The sequence below is a fragment of the Camelus dromedarius genome, unplaced genomic scaffold, assembly GCF_036321535.1.
Source record: "Camelus dromedarius isolate mCamDro1 unplaced genomic scaffold, mCamDro1.pat HAP1_SCAFFOLD_114, whole genome shotgun sequence".
Lineage (NCBI taxonomy): Eukaryota > Metazoa > Chordata > Mammalia > Artiodactyla > Camelidae > Camelus > Camelus dromedarius.
In genome coordinates this window covers 7751848-7765313 of record NW_026989787.1, presented here as the reverse complement: position 1 = coordinate 7765313, position 13466 = coordinate 7751848, and positions in this window count along the sequence as shown.

The window sequence follows — 13466 nt, the reverse complement described above, 5'->3', positions numbered from 1 at the left end:
CCTTCTTTTCTTCTTTATCAAAGTCTCTGCCTTTTCTTTTCATTTTTTACCCCCATGGGGAAATGTCTGTCTCTTTATCAAGGTCAAATTTAAATGTCAGCACATTGTGAGGCTGGTCTCACCTCCAATTCTGTCTTTCTTTTATCAATCTCTTCCTTTTCTTCCATTCTGAATCCTTCACATTTACTTCCTTTATAGTAGTTTAGAAAGATCAGTCCTGCATTGTTGATAGGATTAGAGTAATGAGATGAGGAGGCAGGAACACTAGTTAAAAATCTGATTGCATAATCCAAGTAAGAATTGATGCTGACCTGATATAAAATAATGTGGTGGAGATGAATGGAAAACAATAAGACAGGTATTAGGAAATATAAAATAAAAATATGAAATTAAACAAAGTAAAGCACAAAACCAAAAAACAAAATAAAAGCAAAAACAGAAAACCAGATGAAATAAACTAATAAAAAAAACCCCTTGATTCATCAGACTAAAGAAAAACAGTAGAATAATTTGGGTGAATGTATAATTTATCATCTGAATCAGGAAAGAGTTTAGGGTGAAAAGGAGCACTATTGATAATTAAATCAAACAAGAAACTTCTAACTAAAGCAGGCTGTGAAAACCTGGGCATCTGGTCACCCTGAGGATAATGGAATCATTGCTGAATTATACATTGAAATGTAATTAAATCCTAATCTTAATTAATCACTACTTTTCTGGGAAAATTTTTGAAAATTAGCTAAGTGATTTGATGGTTAGTTTTATCTTGCCAAAATTGGTCTAGATGTACTGAAAATTGTGGGTGAAAAGGACTGAAATCTAAGCATCTAGCTATTTTTCTAAGATTGTATGAAAACAAAGAGGATAAAAGCTCTCCTTCCTCTCCCTTCCTTCCCCACCCATCCTCCAACTACTGAACACAAATAAGCAAACCAGACCTCCTCTGAAGAAGCCAGGTGCTCACCATGGTCACATTGTCAACCCATAGGAAGATGTTACTCCTTGCTAACCAAACACACTCTTTAATCAAATCATTAATTTCCAAAGCTTCAACACCATGTTTTTACTGATGCTTTCAAAATGCGTATCTCCAATCTCAATATCTCTAATGAATGGAAGACAATATATTTAATGGGGTACTCACCTCAAATCTTTGAAAATTAGCATGTATTTTACACTTAAAAGATATCCCAATTCAGATACTAGATTTTCATCAATTACTTGATCTGTATTTGGATTTTATAAAATTTTCAATTCAGAAAGTAGAGTCACAAGCTAAGTTGATCCAAATACAAGGAAAATTTTTCAGTGAGTTGAGTAGCAGCTTTAAATTTAAGTTTAACTTCAGTAGATTAAATAAAATGTAAAATTTGGTCTCTGCTAAGTACCAGAGGCTACCATATAAAACAATGTAGGAAAAACAGGTGTCTCAAAGTTACAGATTCACAAATTGCATGTTTACCCTACCCTCAAATCTGCTTCTCTCCTAGGCTTCCTAACTACAGTACCTGGCACTGTCATTTGCCTGTGGGCTAAGGTCAAAAAACTTGAAGTCAGACTTAACTCTAGGCTATTTCCACCCCTCATATCCAGTGTCCAGGAAATTGTGATACAAATGTAAAAAAAAAAAAAAAACTGACCACCATTCACCACCTCTGCTGTTAAAGCTCAAATATTTATTGATTCTTCTTCTTTCACTTTTAGTGCCTATATGGTATTTCCCAGGCTAACTAATCCTTTTCATCTGAATGTGCTACTTAGTTGCTCAGAGTTCCTCAAAATGTTTTCATTAATCATAAAAAACATACTGCAATCAAAAGTCTGACATGATCTGGTCATTTCTCACTCTGTTGACTCATCCGCCATCTGCAGATCATCCAAGGTGTTTTCTTGATTATGCCCTGACCACAGGAAGCACATCCCACAGTAAGGCTTTACCTTTGCAGACCCCTTTGAAGTTCCTTCTCATCTAGTTACTTGGCTAACTCCCTTATCTTCTCATTGAGGCTCTCCTATTATTTTTTTATTTTATTTCATTTTTTTAATTGAAGTATAGTCAGTTACAATGTATCAGTTTCTGGTGTACAGCATCATGTCCCAGTCATGCATATATACATACCTATATTCATTTTCATATTCTTTTCCATTAAATGTTATTGCAAAATATTGACTATAGTTCCTTGTGCTATATAGAAGAAATTTGTTTTTAATCTATCTTTATATATAATTGTTAACATTTGCAAGTCTCAAACTTCCAAATATATCCCTTCCTAACCCATTTCCCCCAGTAATCATAAGATTGTTTACTATGTCTGAGAATCTGTTTCTGTTTTGTAGATGAGTCCATTAGTGCCCTCTTTTTCTTTTCTTTTCTTTTCTTTTTTTTTTTTTAGATTCCTCATATGAGTAATATCATATGGTATTTTTCTTTCTCTTTCTGGCTTACTTCACTTAGAATGACAACCTCCAGATCCATCCATGTTGCTGCAAATGGTATTATTTTATTCTTTTTTTTTTTAATCACTGAGTAGCATTCCATTGTGTAAATATACCACAACTTCTTTATCTAGTCATCTATCAAAGGACATTTAGGTTGCTTCCATGTCTTGGCTGTTGTATATATTGCTGCTATGTACATTGGGGTGCATGTATCTATTTCCTTAACTAAAAACTCTCATCTTTCACACATTCATGCTATTTTCTCTTAACAAGTTACACTCTAATTTGTTTTCAGAACTCTTCTTACATGGAGAACTGTCATAGCATAGTGATTAAGAGTACAGATTTTGGAGCCATATTTCCTCAGTTTTGCTTCTTAATAGTTATGTGACCTTGAGCAATTTTACCTACCACTCTGTGCTCTGGTTTCCATAACCCTAAAAATGAGGCTAATAATAGTACCTTGATAGTGATAATGTTACTTTATCTAAGGGGCTATAAACAGTGCCTGGCACATGGAAAATACCCAATGTTAGGTTATATATTTATTTGTTATTATTTATTTCTCACATTAGAGTGAAAGATACATGAGAAGGGGCAATTTGTCAGTTTATTTACACAATCTTCCTAGATCCTACAAAAAATGCCTGGCCTATACATGAATAGAAAGACCAGAGTTAAAAAATATACATACAGATGCAAGAAGATATCAACAAATAATTATAATTAAATAAGATAATGCCCAGAAGAAATATTCAAACAGGGGAATTGGGAGAAGAGAGGATTAAAAAGAAAATCTATCTGTACTGTTTTGAATTAAATTAAATTGTTCTTTTAGCTTCACTCTTGTTAGCTCATTTCTGAATCCATCATTCATTTAATATTTTACATAGGTAAGGCTAACTTGCCTTGGCTTATCAACAGGGCAAATCATGTGACATCCAAGATGCTCCATTTGAATGCATGCCATGTAATGCAATTAAGAGAGGACCATGTCAGTAAATAGGAACCTGGATTCATTTCTTGACTATACCACCACAAGGGATTGATACTGCTTTGTGTCTCTCATCTTAGTTTTATCATGAATGGAACTGGATTAAGTAGTTACTATTAACCTTCTAGCTTTCTAATTTGTTGCATTTTTGTGGTATGCTCTGACTTTTTCCTGAATGTTTTCTATCTTTGCCCTCTCTCTGTCCTCAATTGGATATCATGGTAAACAGAGCATAATTGCAAAGATAAAAATAAGGCACAAAATTATATGCTATACATGTGTACTCACTGATAGTTGAATGTTATGCTATTTGGATTAGCATGGGTAATAATTTCTTATCTTGCCCAACCAAATATGGTAATATGAATTGATGTCAATTGATAGGATAAAGCACATGAAAATGAAGCAGTAAAAGTAAGTGAAATAGAGAAAAGAAGGGTACCAGATAAAATTACAAGTGAACAAAATGAGGGCAAGCAGATTCTATAGCCATCATAATTTATATATTTCCTATGGCTTCAAATTCTTTCTGGTTTCACAAATTAACCAAAACTGCTTCCTAGTGGAATAAGAGAATGGAGAAAATCAACAAATATGTGTAATCCTGAATCTGATTTCCAAGTGGGCATCTGATTCAGTGAGGATGTGTTGTCTTCAAGTTGCAGAAAATCTGAATAATTTTGGCTTCTACTGTAGGCACTTGTGTGCTTTCCTTTAATAGAAATTCTAGACAAAGAGAATATCAAAAACGGTGTTCCAGTGATAGAATGATGGAATCCTTTTCAAGCATTCTGCTGAGTATTCGGGCTACTCCCCCATTCATCAGATGGTGCTGAGGTTTCAGTATCACATCCTCAGTTAACACATCTGAAAGCAGCAAGGAAGGAGTGTGTAGAGGAGATCTTTCTTACTACTCTCCCTTTTCATCAGGAAGAAATAATGTTCCCTGAAACACCAAGTATTTTCTCTTATGTTCTCTTTGAAGACAATCCCTGACAAACTAAGCCAATTGGGCTGAATATTGGTCATTTCCTGAGTTTAAGGTGTCATCTGAAAACACTGATAACCTTATTAAGTTTATTTGTGGTTTTTAACAGAGAAGTGGGAAGGAAAGACAGGCTTTTGGGATCAAAGGGTGTTTGTTTATCTGTAGTTGTTCTTGCTTTTCACACGTCCTTTAATAGGTAATAGTTCTAAACAAGGTCTATATTATTTTTGGCCTTGTATAAAGTTGTGCTACATTTCTTTACCTTTTATTTTAATATGATTGGCCCCTCAGGCTGAATATCCCCACCGCCTTCCCAGGAGCAGGAGGTGAAAAGATGGAGTCCTTCTTTGGAGTTTTGCTGTAGGCTTTTGTATAAGTAAAGCTGATAAACACACATGGGAACATTTCTGGACCTACTATGTGGTGGTGCACTTAATGCTTTTTAGATTTGTAAGTATCATAACTGCTGACTTCCATTGATCTTCACAAAATGAAAAATAGAAATAAGTTGTGAACAAATCACTCATAAACTCTTTAGCCACAGTTGAATCAGTCATTTCCTTGTGATGGCATTTTGGGAAAAGAGGGTTACCAATAAAGCAAAGTCCCTACTGGGAGAGTTTCAACCACCAAAACAACAAAACAAGTGTTAGATATGACACTTTCTTCTTAAGAAGGTGCCCTTAACATTGGCCAGTATATGATTTTTGTGTGTTAGTGTCAGTGTATGTGTGTCTGCATGCGTGTGTATGGACTAAATTATTAAACACCAGGGCTGCTGTTAATTCTTAGAATTATTTGTATTACTAGGAATAAAGAAGTATTCCATAAGGGCAAAACATTTGCCATAATTTTTTGTGTCCTTTATTATAGTATTTTAATAATTTGTCAGAAAACTATATACCTATATATTTTTATTAATTATATAATTTATTGTAACTTCATAAACAGTAACTATATAATTTATTACAATAATATTTATAATAACATTAGAACAGTTTAAGGTGCTCAAATGTTTTATTATTTTGATATATAACAGAAATATGTGAGAAATTATCATTTAATATATTAAAAAATCAAATAAGGATAAAAATTAAAATAAATTCTTAAATGCTAAGTAGTACACACATTTCATGTTGTCATGGCAACCTAAATATCAGCGATCAACTGGAGCATCAGACAGAATGGCAGGCAGCTTTAATGCATTTGTTTTAGAATCTTTGCCTCCTGTAGTGATAGTTTATGCATTTAACTACAATTTCATTCATGTATTATCATCTAATGAGTAGTATAAATGACTGTCAATGAACCAGATATGTTACTGTAGAAAATATATTTTTAAAAGACATGAAATCAAAGTGAATATTGTACAAGTACCATAAATGCAGACTTCCTTCTCATCACACATTAATTACAATATTATTATTAAAATTCTCTCAGTACAATGATTTTCAAACAGAATAACATATATTTAGCTCTTAAAATCATCTTTATATGAGTGTCCTGTTTTCCTGTGGAGTTTCAAGTTAAGTGACCATTTCTTCCTCTTTTGCTGTTGTCAATCAGCTGCATATTCAAAACATAGAGCTTACACAGTCATTCTCAAATGAAGGGCCAATCCGAAGGAAAATAAAGAAAAATAATTATCACGGACATCCTTTGAAAGCAGAATCTAAATAGCCAAAAGTAATGCCAAGTAAATGCAAGGGTTTTTTTTTTATTTTTTTTCTCTCTCTCATTACTGCTGTGTTTCCTCTGAGAGTAAAATTCTTTTTAAAACTGCTATATAATTTTAGTTTTATTGAAAAGTCTCCAATTGATTCTAAATACATGAGAATTTACATCAACCTATCTGAGACTGGCCTTTGGGGGTAGGAAAATGGATATTTCTGCCTCTTGAGGTCTTCAGGGTTTTTACGAGTGACAAGATGACAAATGCTAATGTCATTGTCCTGGATGAGCATATTAGTGACTTGATATATGACATTCTGTTTTGAACCACTTGTTTGGGATATTGAGGTTGAATGCTATTGCATCTTTGTGATTGAAATTTTATTAAACTTTATTCTCCACCCCCCATATTCACAATCAAATATCAGGGGAAGTATTAAATCCGTGGTTATAGACTATTTCATTATGTTTCATTGATGGATTTCAGACAAACACAGAATCCTGATACTTATCACAATTAAGTCTCGATAAATGCTCTATCTTTGGTCACACTTTGGGGAAAAAATATCGAATTATTTTGAGAGAAGTCCTTAGTGTTTATGAATACTAGCTTTACAATTGGTAGCCTCCACTCCAGTGTTTGTGTTTTGGTGCCAGTCTAGCAGTTGTACATTATTAAATAATGTCCTAGGATTTAAATTTCCTAATGTCCAAAATTACTAATTTTTTGGCTTCAATCACCAAATATGTACTGATGCATCTCTCATCTTTATTTCCAGATTAAAGAATCTTTGCATTCATCTTAATTTAATGTTAAAATAAATAGCAAGGTGAGTTTTTAGATTTACCAAATTCTCTGTAACTTACAGGTTACTATTTTAGTGGGTCATTTTAGGATAAAGAATAAGAGACTTTGTTCCATTCTAAAGAATGTGTTACTAACCCTTTAAAATAATAGAAAAAATTCAGTCTTTTCTCTTTAGAGCTTGAACTGAATGTAGGCATTAAGAAATAAAGAAATTGTGGTAACAATAGAAGTTACATATAGAAAAGTAAAGAAAATGATCACTTTTAATTCCTAATTTTAATGACTTTGATAATGATAATAACATAAAACTATAGTATAAAAGTCTAGATGTTCTAATAATTTAATGTATTTTATCCTTTAAAGCCTCCCCGATAATTCCATGAGCTAGGTTTCATTATTAATCCAATTTTACAAACAAGAAAACAGATATTAAGAATTTAAGTTACTTGTCCAAGATCACACTTCTTATAAATGACAAACAGTATTAGAGCCAAAGGAGACCCAGCTTTTTACACTAGGTTGATACTTCTTTCTCATAAATTTCAGACATCTTTGGTGTCCAAACATCACAAATTTCTCCCTGCTTCTTCTTAGTCTATACATTGCTTTTATTCTGCTACCTTTTGAATATATATGAACCAGAGTTTAGTTCTAAGATTTTATATTCTCATCTTGTACCTAGTTAACTTGTTAACGTAACTAGAGTAATTTACTTCACAAGGCAGCAATCTTTTGGAGATTAAGACATTTTTACTCCATATTATTCAGTGGCTGCTGGAGGCATATTGCCAATGATATTAAATCTTAAATGCGATTGAGCTCTGCAGTCATCACATAAGGTAATACAGGCAGACTTCCAAGTTTTCATGCTGTTGGGTGTAAGCCTCCTGGGAACCATGTGATAGCTCTGCCCTGTTTGCCATCAAGTAGAATCTCATACAAATCAAACCCTTCTTGCATTTCATCCAAGAAAATTTGCAAAGACTTGTATACAAAAATTCTTCCCTTTAATGCATCAAGCTTGTAAATATCTTGTGAACTTGTTTGATGGCAAGTTGTTTTCCAAGGCAGGGCAAACTTCTTCCATGAGGAAAATTCATTTTTCAAAAAAAAAAAAAAGCATAAAGCAATAAAAAAGATCAACTTATATCACCTTTAACAAATGGAACTAGGGGACTTAAAGTTTTTCCTGAATGTTTTTCCTTTGATGAATGTGGTTAAATTGTATGTCACATATCTAAGGACAAAATGATGAGTTATCATTCTTTGATTTACAAAGGCCTCTCATCTACTTCTGCTCTTCAACACACATGCCACTTTCCCCTTCATAGGACAGTAGGGAAGAGAGTTCTGGATTTAGAAATAAGAGATCATGGAGTAATAGTCCTATTTAAAAAAAAGATCAACAATCGCTTAGGCTCCTACATATGGATATGTGTAATGCAGTCTTTCTTATACGCATAATGTGTTTTAAAAATAAGATACCAAGTGCATAGTTCACACATAAAAAAGGAAGTCCTCTATATAAGTTTACAAATATATATAATGGATATTTTGTATGTTTGCTTGTGGGTGTGTGGATGTGAAACTAAGTAAATGTATTCATATACACATATATATATATATATACACATATATATACACATATACATATATATATTTATATATACACACATATACATATATATATTCAGTGCTGTTCCAGAAGGTAGATTATTACCTACATTTTTCAGACATACTGGAGGTACAAATACACTAATAAACATTTTTCAAAGACATTAATCCATGCATAAAGTCTCTACCAGTTTAGCTATTTGCTTAGTTTCATCATTTATATTATAGTGGGCCTCATGATGTTAGATATGAATGCAATATGGTCTATTATGTCAGGCCCCAGGTTGTTAAACACTCCCAGTGAGCTGGTAAACTTTTCAGAAAATTTCATTGTCATAATACTTGTCAACCACAAGCAAATATTAAGAACTTACTTCTTCATTGTGCATTGCTAATTGCAGGACAATTAATTGAAGGGTTTTGTGACTTACAGAAGCAAAGTCCGTGATCTCTCTGGTATCATAGACACAGTTACATAACAGCCTTAGGAAATAGAGATAGGAAATGTTAATTAAAAATGAATATTTGGATAAGTACTAGAACAATATAAAACAGACATCCAGGAAGCTTTTCATATAGAAACACCAGAGAAGAATGCCATAGAGGTTTGAAAGATTTGGAAAAAATATGTACAGTGAGCTGGAAATTAGACATATGTTTTTAAAGGAGGAAGGGATATTGATTTGGAATTGGATCAAACATCTACCTTCTTTATGTGATTTAAAGGACTTTTCAAACATTTCTTCTTCAATGATTTGATGAACTTAACAACCACAAAACAAATTTTCAGTAATTCCTGTTAATCCACTGAAGAACTTCATTCTAACTCAACTATCCACATATATATGAGTTTTATGTTGTTATTAGCTTGTACTAGCAACCATCACCCATAGCTGAATAAATAATTGTACAACTATTTTGATGTCACAATTTACAATATTCTCACTCTTACATTTGAACCTCAATATAATGTGAGTTAAGGAGGACATGGTGTATATTTTTTCAATTTTGCAGATGAGAAAAATGAGCATGGCATCTTGAATCAGATATACTTGATTTCAAATTCTGGCTTTATAACTTACCATCAATTTGCATTCCCATGCATTCTTCAGTATTTTTTAAATAAAATTGTTTTGAACAGTTAAATTAAATAGGGGAGGTAAAGCTGTTAGTACAGTCTAACAGATTAAGAAATGGTAGTTATTTTGTTTTAAATTTAAAGCGAACATTTTCTCACTCTGTCAAGTTGAATGCTAAATCTCAATCATTGAGGTATTTTAGAATTTTTGTATACTAGACAGTGTATTCATAAATATTCATGCAATTTAACTTTTAAACCCTGAGCTGTATGTTTTGGCACATATTCTATTCCCTATGTAATGACAAAGACATGCGAGTCCCAGTCATTAAGTGGAGATAGGTGAGGCAGAAAGGAGAAATGACACTGATAAATAATTCCAGGCCATTTCTGTGAACCACAGATGTTTACATCAAGCTGATTAATATTTTCATAATTCACAATAGATTAATTTATTGTGTGTTGCCACCTCCAGCTCTTTTATAAATCAAATTATTAAAATTGTATTTAATAAATCATTTTCATTTTCTAAAGATATGTAAAAAATTTATCTGTCATATTAACATATATTGTGAGTCCACAAAGGAAGATTTTTTGAACTCTAACTCTCATAATACAGAAAGAGATTTCATATATTGAAATACAGACAGCCTTTGAAAACATTTGAACATCATTATTAGATAATAAGTTTAAGGCAGGTGTCATCTTTCCATCTTTATCAATCGGATCAAGTTTGTCCAAATATTGGTCAAAAGAAGAATCTGAGTCTATAATCTTATTCCTGTCTCCTGTCCTGACAAAGTTTTAGTTTAGTTTCTTTAGAGACCTCTGTTGGAGGTACATATTTCTTGTTAACAACCTTCTTTCATCTCTCTATATATTTTCTTCTCTCACATTTTATGATTATAGTTTTCATATTATCTTTAAAATTATAAGCAGATTATTCAGAATGATTTTGTAATCAAGTAAGTTAATTATTCATACTTGACCCTAACTAGAAGCAAATCTATAAACTAAAAATGCTATTAAATAATTGATTTCCTGTCTTGTTTTAAGCGACCTGTTCAAACTGTGATTGTTAATTTTGCTGGAAATTTCAATTTAATCTCCTCTAAGATAGCATGAAGTTATTTTACTAGATTCTTCTCTCCCCATCATGTTTTTAAAACAATTTTCTAAATGTATTATTGATGAACTTTACCTACCTATCTATCCATCTATCCCTTCCCTTCCTCAGGATTTAACTCATTTCTCATCTCCACCCTTCTGCTTATCTGTTGTGGACTGAATTGTGTCTTTCTAAAATTCATATGATGTCATATGATGTCCTAACCCCCAATGTGATTGTGGCCATACATAGGACACTTATGAGGTAATTAGTTAAATTAAGTCATTAGGGTAGGACCCTAATCCCACAGGACTTCTGTCTTTATCAAAAGAGGAAAAGATACAGGTTCTCTCTCCATGTACATACAAAAAAGGGGACATATGAAGACACAGAGAGCAGATCATCATCTACAAGGCAGAAAGAGAGGTCTCCCAGAGACCAACCTGTTGGCAACTAGATATCAGACTGCCAGCCTCCAGAATGGTATGGAAATAAGTGTGCCTGTTGTTTAATCCACCCAGTCTGTGGTATCTTGTTATAGCAGCCTGAGCAGTCTCAACCTAAGCAACCAATTTCTACCACCCTTTCAGATTTCTGTGTAAATATTACCTTTTCCAAAGCCCTTTCTATCACATCCATTTTCATCAACACCACATTAATAGACTTGCTGCATTTTTATATGTTCTAGCTAATACTGTTTTGGATTTCTGTCACCTGTGACTGATTTAGAAGCTTCTTCAGTTTAGAGACTGTTTCCCACCAATTAAACATCCTTAAGACCTATCACAGTGAGTGGTGAATGTTAGGCTACAAGAAATATTTGTTGAAGTGCATTTTTGGAGACATATCAGTACCTGGAAGGCTAGCTATCATAAAGTTGTCAAACAATTGCACATGTTCAATTTAACTTGAATTGAAATTCTAAAGACCTTTTTTATGTGATAAAATCATGGGGTTCTTCCCTCCAGTGAAGTAAAATAGCTACCAACGAGAGTTTTAATTATATTATGCTATATCAACTCAATATACATTTAAGTGGCCTCTAAAAATAATGATTATGAACTCTGTGTAGCATTTTGGAAACATTATAATAAAATGTATATGAATTGCATGTAACATAAAAGAAACATTATAATAAAATGGAAAAGACAGGAGGTGAAATTGCTCATGAACTATGATTCCAAGTGTTAACAGATTGAAACATGAGAATATTTAGAGAATAATAGTTATAACATGGTGTCAACATGAATATTTTCTCCATTTTCCAAATTTCTGTGTTGTTTTCTATTTTCACCATTAAAATATTAAATTTAGTTAAAAATGCAAGGAAACATGTGAGTAGCATAGATAATACATATTAGAAGAATATGTGTTAAAAAGGTGAATTAGCATGGCAGCTGGACTCGTGGGCATGGGCAAACTGGATGGGGTTAAATCTCATATTTAATGCTTACTAGCTTGATGATCTTGAAGAAGTGATTTGCATGCTCTGAGACTTCATCTCCTTGTCCTTTGAATGAGAAATGATATTAACATAATGCCCACCAAAGAACTAAGACTGCTGGAGTATCAGGAGTGCTCTTAAACGCCAGCTAATAATTTCCAATATAGTGTAAACTCTGTGAGGCTAGGGACCTGTGAATTCACTACTATAGATTAGTGCCTGGCATTTGGTAATTTTATAATACAACTTTACTTATAGATAAATGAATAAAAGGGTGAATGTAATGAAGCTAAAATATATAGAAAAGACTTCATAGAAATTCTAGGAATTTTGACGAAAAGAAGAGCAGGACTTTATATACATATATGTGCATATATATCTATAATTTCATTATATGCCTGATGTCTAAGCAGATAACTAAATAAACAAACAATTTTTGCTTCCTGAAGAGAATTAATCCAATTTTCCCTTAAGTTGTTTCCTGAGTAAGATAGTTTTTTTCATAAACTGCTTTAACCCATACCTTGTGATAATTTACTGTGTCTCTGTTCAGAATGATTTTCTTGTGATAGGTTAACTCAGGTTCTAGTAGAATCAGCCATGGTAAATATGTAAAATAAAATTACTGTAAGAAAGATGAATAACATTGGTAAGATCATTTAATATTGTTGGAAGAGAAAAAAAGCAGAAACTGCCTAAAACTTAGAATGCCCCTAGGAACAAGCTGCATTCCCTGCTTTCAAAATCCTTCTTGCTACTTCTGCTCAGTGATGGCACTGAAATTCACTGATGCCTCTGCACACAGTTTTCTTTTTTCAACTTCAGGTCATATCACATTTACAGTTTACTGTCTTAAAAACACATCTGGAATGCACCCAGTGTATTGATTATCTCTCATATTTAAATTGAAAAATATAATGGACTTGGAAGGGAATAAACCAAGTGGTGGCCAGCTTTCTCTATCACTTTTTCTGTGTGTAGCACAGCAGATATATCTAAACATTTTCAGGATAAAAGGAGATTCAAGTGAGCCACTCAGTGATGTCATAATAAACTTCCTCCCCACGCACACATAGGAGTGTAACACTGACTTACATGTGTTCCAGGAGATAAACCACTCACCCATTTTTTAGGAAATAATTATGAATGGAGTAAGTCAAAGTGTGTCTCCCTGTCCCCTCTCCAGCCCTTATTAATATATTCATACATCTATTGATTCAAAAGGTTAGTCATTCAAATATATATACTATGTATTCATCACACATTTTCTCTATACTAAAGGGCTGTGGAATTTTTGTATTCCAAGAACTTACATTCTAACT